This window comes from Lynx canadensis, chromosome B3, assembly GCF_007474595.2.
Source record: "Lynx canadensis isolate LIC74 chromosome B3, mLynCan4.pri.v2, whole genome shotgun sequence".
In the NCBI taxonomy this organism is placed as follows: domain Eukaryota; kingdom Metazoa; phylum Chordata; class Mammalia; order Carnivora; family Felidae; genus Lynx; species Lynx canadensis.
Window position 1 is genome coordinate 76,376,923 of NC_044308.2, and position 6,675 is coordinate 76,383,597.

Genomic DNA, 6,675 nt, shown 5'->3' on the forward strand with positions numbered 1-6,675 from the left:
GTATGATTCCATACACATACATATATATGTATATGGAATAGATATGTGTGTGTGTGTATGTGTCTGTGTGTGTGTATTTATATACACACATATATATGAAATCTGCACCAAGACTTGGATCCTGCAATGTGTACCATGAATTTTAGACAAGACAGTATGATTGAGGAGGTAATGTACTATAATACCAAGAAGTGGAATCTCTCTTGGGAAGCAAAAAAGCATCAGGAGACCTCTTAGTTTCATGTGTTAGCAAAGTAAAGCCTATAAGTGGTCCTTGGCAGGAGTTTACATAAGCTAATGAATAAGGAAAATGAAAGCTTATACTTCATTAGGCTGACAAGAAATCAATCACATTTGCTCAACCAGTAAGTTAGATTTAAATGCTAAGGAGTTCCCTACAAATACCCGAATCTGATCTTTTTTTTGTGCATAGGTCAAACAGGTACCTGTAGTTATTACTCACAATGTCAGTGCCTTGGAGTTCACGGAAAAGCACATTCAAAAGCAGCCTATTCACTGTTTTGAAAATCTGTATTGTGCACATCTTGGCCATTCTTTGAATGTTTATAGCAACAGCTCAATTGCTGCTTGGCTTCTTCGGCTCTATTACTATCAGTTTCAAGGAAATGTTATCTTCCTAAACACAATGTAAAGAGAAATATAGTATGTTAAAAATATAATATAGTATATTACACAACATTGGGTTGGCTGTTGTTTTGTCTCCCTGGCCTCATTACAACTAGCACGGATTAAATGTTTCTAATCCTTCCTCCCTTATTTTAGTAATATCTCTGAAAGGCAGTTAATTGTATATATTATCTCTCATTTTAAGATAAATCAAAACGTAGATGACTTCCAGTAACATTTAAGATGGGGCTGTTCTGAAGTTTTTTCTTAGTTCTGTGAGCCAAGCCACATAATGGATATTGAAAGTCAAGTGTGGACAAAGTAGTATTGTAGGAAGAACCCCCAGAATATGTATCAGCCCCCATTCTAAAGGACATCTGCCATTTGTCTACTTCTAGAACAAGCCATGTAACCTTGGGTAAATTATTTTATCTCAACCTGTTATCAGTTTCCTCATCTGCAAAGTCATTGGCTCCTTTGACATATGTTCTTTAAATAATATGTTTTAAAAGGTCCTTTTCTAACTCTAAAATTTTATGGATCCATATCATTACATTACTTTCCTAACTAAAAAGAATTCCTTAATAAAAGAATGATAATTTAAGGACCAGGAAAACCTTGATGGGACAGAGAAAGAGTATACTGAACTTATTAGCAATACTAGAATAATGAGCCTGAATTTTTCCACGGTGTTTGCCAAGAATTTTTAAGATGATATAATTAGAAAACTAAAAAACCTCTTTTAACTCTGATTTCTGTAGGAAACCACAATCATAAACAAATAAACCTGATTCCAGGATTATTTGTGCTTTAAGTAGAGGATTTGTTGTGAATACAAATGAATTATTATAAGAGGTGTAAGCTGGCAAGAAATGTCAACTGTAAAATATCCTCATGTGTATAAACTTAGTCCAAGATGATAAAATGCACAGTGGATTCTAATCTCTCCTATGATGAATATTCTGTTTTCTCCCTTCTAGATACATCTTTGCACTTCTCAACACTTTATTCATTAAATGTTAATAGAATACTAATTACGTGCAAGACTCAGCAGAGACATGAATGCTGTCTTTAAGGAGATATATTGCTACAGGTATTTGCTCACTAGATTTTGTTGACTTATAGACCGATGGTTGGAAATAATCCTCTAGAAGAAAACTTGTTTGAAGTGACTTCTTGTAGATACTTTAATTTGTTAATTTTGTGTTAAATTCAGTATGAGGAGACTTCGAAAACTTATTAGGGTGCCAGAATATCTACTTGAGAATAAAATTTAGAAAGCCACTACACTATTTTTCTGCCATGGAAAATGTGTCCTTAGAATAACTCAGAAGAAAATATGACTGCTATTTTCTTAAAATATTCCACAAGAAGTCATTTATGATAAAATATAGTACTGTGTATTTCTGACAGTGAATCTATTTCCTTGACCAGGTAGCTTCTTTTTAAAATTTAATACTATTCCAATCTGTTCCATTCTAAGAGAAATATAACACAATTGCTTAGTAACTCACCTGCCTTGGCCTTCTAAAGTTACCAAGTTATTGCCAACCATCTCTTCTGCAAGCTCAGTCTGTTTACCTTTCCTAACTAGGACTTTTAATCCTGAATTATTAGCCAATTTTGATGAAGAATCTCTTAGGAAATTTCTATGCTGATGAGTTTTTTTTTTTTTAATTGAAAGACAAAATAAATAAGTGTGGGTGAGGGCAGTAGGACAAAACAAGAAAGGCTGTTTACTCACAAGATGTTCCACAGGTAAGTGCTAGAAGAGAGACTGGGTGCACCACTGCTGGACATGAGGTAGTTCAAGAAGGCAACTGGAGCCATTGGTCCCACATGTGCTGAAAAGGTAGTCTAGATTCTAGAAGCTGTGTGCAGGCTTCTCACTGTGATTAAATTCCTTAGGCATGTCTCACCATCACACTCACTCAATGGGGTAGGAATATATTTTTGATTGGGTTTTCCCTCATCAATTGTTCCAAAGACAATAGGAATGCAGGAAAATGGAAAATGGTAGAATTTTGATGTAAATTCCTTCTATTCCCAAATATGAATATTCACTGTCACTTAAGCCAAATGTATGCTGGAAGGGTGTTCCTTCATTTAGGACTTATTTATCAAAACAATAAACACCATCTAAAAAACCCAGAATGCGACAGCTTCCACATTTGGAGATGTTCTGATGAAGTAGATCTAGTTCATACTGGTGTTCTTAAGATTTACTTGTTCAAATCTTTATTCTGTTATGAAACACTGTTTCAGAAAGGCAAACTCTTGTTACCACAATAAAGAGAAGGTGAACATTTTGTCTGAGTGTTCTGTTTTATATTTCAGGCCTTCGCTTTGGTGACGAGAGTGGTTGTCTCTTTTGTCACCCATAAGTGTGACTCAAAGCTGATTCTTGGTGGCCACTGGCCAGTGTGACCATGTAATGGGTGTTCCAGTTTGCAGGGAAACCCAGGTTATGTGCTTTATAACACTGCTAATTATTCATAGCTCACCGTTTGACTTGTGGCCCGGCATGGACAATAAATTATATAGTCATTGATTAACAGTTTCTTTCTCCCTCCCAACTGTGAAGGCCTCTTTTATGAGGCCAGATATATTACTGAGAAATGAGGAGAACATTCATCACAGGTGATTTCATTTTTACCTAGGTTCTGACCACCAGCATTATCCTCCTCTTTGCCAGGCATCAGGTTAAGCTGAGTTCTGATACAGAGCACACACTTGGGGTTGGATCTTTTCACTGGCAACATTCTTGATTGGAGAGAATGAAAAGAGATAGAACAGAAATATGGTAAACAGAAAGTAGAGAGAGTGGGAGAAGAGCAGATGAGGGAAGGATTTGAAAGAAGGAAATGAAGTTAAGAATAGAGCACTCAAGAAGTACATGAATAGGCATCCTATGAAGAAGGTGAACGGTACTGCTACTTCTCCAATGTTTCTTTCACTGCTATTTCTCTGGTGGCATTCATCCTCACACATCCCCAATCAGATATGGCCTGCCCCAACATTGTGTAAACTTCCGCACGACCTTTGTTTTGGCAGTAGTGTGCTTATTTACTTCTTGGTCCCTTCTCTTGTTTAAATTCTTCTTCAGATTCTATTTATTCATTTCTCTGCCTTCGTGAGGGTCAATAGAATAAATTAATTCCCATAATGATTAAATGACTTAAAACACCTTTTCCAGTAAACTTACTTTGTTAACAGAGACCTTTGATGGCATTTTAACCTACTCAAGAATGTGTTATATGGAGGGCTATGGCAGAGAATAAGGAGAAAAAGGTATTTTGGATCAGTGGACCATTGATTCTTTAATTCATACCCAAAGGCCTCTGCCTACTGCACATACTCACAAGATGTGAGCCCTGCCTCTGTGTTTCTTTACAGTCTTGTGACTGATACTTGCTGGTATTGTTGGCTTTTGAAAGTAGGATATTTCTTTTTGAAAACATAGATGATTTAAATTGTTACTATCTGCATCCATGTGTAAAAGCCACTCCTAATCCTCACTCTGTCTAGCTTTGGAAAATGCAATTACTCTTCCCAATGTGTACCTAGATAATAATATTCATTAATATCTAAAGAATATCAGAACAGAGTACAGCTCAGTTTGTATCACTGTAAGTTTTATTGTGGAAATATCTTAATGCAGTAGCTTATATATTAATGTACAGGAAAATTTTCTTTTTCAATTATGTTCTCTGAACATAGGAACATTAAATTTTTCTTTTCAGATTCTTTTTCAGTCATTTCTGGATTATAATATGCCTTAATGAGTGCTAAAAACAGCTCCTTTTTATAGAAGCTTTATATCAACATGAACTTTTCCCCAATTAGATTTGTGGATGTGGAATGGATTACTAAGAAGCAAGCTTAGCTGAGGAACTTGGCTGAGGAACAGAAAACCTGATTTCCAGTCACAATTCTGTCATGTGTTTTCCTATGTGATCACTAACTAATCTGCAACAAATAAAATAATAAAATAAAATAAAATAATAAAATAAAATAAAACAAAATAAAACAAAATAAAATAAAATAAAGCCTACTTTGCCTGGTCACTTCTCCACCTACTGGTGTCATTTCCTTTTGTGTCTTCCTATGTGTTTTGTAATGAACCTATCAGAAACTTTTATTATATCAAGTGTTATAATGTACTCTAATCTTTGGTCTCCTTTTATGTTTCCTCCAAAGTCAGGACAATATTTATTTCTTTTTCATTTTAATAAACCAAGACTTATCCCAATTCCAAGCATATGGCAGGCACATAAAGTTTATTGAATTAAAGAATGAAAATCATAGATAATATAACCAGTCTCTGCTATGAATTTCTGTGTTCATTTAAAGATAGGGAATGATTTAACTTCCTCTGGCCCTTTCTAACTCATAAGACAGACCTCATAAAAGAGGTCTTGCCTTCTTTAACTGGGCTTCTCTAACTCCTTTGTCTAAAGTTACCCCTTTCTACCATTCTCCCATGTGATTTTCTCTTCCTTTACTGTTTTATTAACTTCATGGTTTACTTTTTTCCTTCCCCACTGGAATGTTAGCTCTATTAGGCAGGTACCTTATCTGTCTTGTTCCACCTAGAATCTGTTGTGCCTTATAAAGAGGCACATAGACACTCAATAAATTCTTGAGTGAATAATGGACTTCCATATGTGGCAATGGGGAGACTCTTACTCAACAAATGTAAATGCCCTATATTTTTGTGTGACAAAATTACTGCTGCTTTTATTATCATTAACCTACTCTAAACTTCTCCTTGTTTTTAACAAGAGAGTATATGCTAAAGGAAAAAAAATAATCTTATTTGGTGCCAATTTTTATCTTATTTAGTTTTGTATCTATCTTTCTTTTTTTTTTTTTTGAAAGGATTGTAAATATATGAGACTTTTAAAATGTAACTTCTTATCTTCTTGAAATTTCTCAGGTTCCTTTTCGGGGAACTAAGGGATATTTCTTGAACCCCAAGTTTTTTTCAAAGTTGGAAGATAGTATTTAATATAAAAAATATGTAGGTCCTTGTTTCATGAACTAAATATATGTTCATTTTTATTTGGTATGAGGATTTCAACTTGATACTTAATTGTTATGTTGGATTGTGGCTTGAAGGTAGCTTAGGGAATAATACATGGGTGTAGGTGATTTTATGTTTCCTTAGGGTTGATTTTTTGTGAATCTGAATGTGGCTGCCTACATAATTTATAGAATCATAATTGTGTGGTCTGGTCGGAGATTTTCAGTGTTGGGCTTTGATGACCCATGTGTTTTAATAACATTAGTGTAAAAACTTACCATCATAGATGTGTGTTGGCTTGATGCTGCCATCAAGTAGTGTTTGACTCAGTCATTTCTCATGTTTATTTTCACATCTAAAGAATGATGATGTTGTTGAGAAATATATGAACATGAATATCACAATTATATTCACATAGTTTTATAAGAGATTTGATCATCTGCATGCTTAGGAAGAGAGCCTCCATGTGTGTTTGGGCATAATGTGGACTTTGAACCATGTCTACACAGGGCAGTTTTGTATTTTGTGGCATTATTTAATTTTATATAGTCATTTTACAAGCTACTAGCAATAAGCCAACTCCAGTGTCTCCTCCCCCAAATAAGAGCTTGTAGAAAGCTTTTAAGTATAAATTTGATTAGCAGTCAGTTGCTTTAAATTTAACCAGGAAACTTTATCCTACCATGCTTTACCATATCATTCAGCAAGAAAAACATTTAAGACCAAAGTAGGAAAAAAAGGGTAGAGCCGGGTTTCAACCAATCATATGTCTCTGAGTCAGCTGCAATGCCCCCAAATGTGAGCTTGTTTAATGCAAAAAGGAAAAAGTCTTAAAGAGATATACTAAAAGATTGTACAGTGGGTGCTACACAGCCCGTTTCCCACTTTCTACGTCTTAATTTCTCAGTTGAGCTATGTGGAACATATAACATCAATTGGCCTTTTAAAATTTTATTATGTCAATGGTGGATATTGCTTGAAAGTCAGGCCTCTGTAATGAACAGTGGTTTAGGACATAAAGA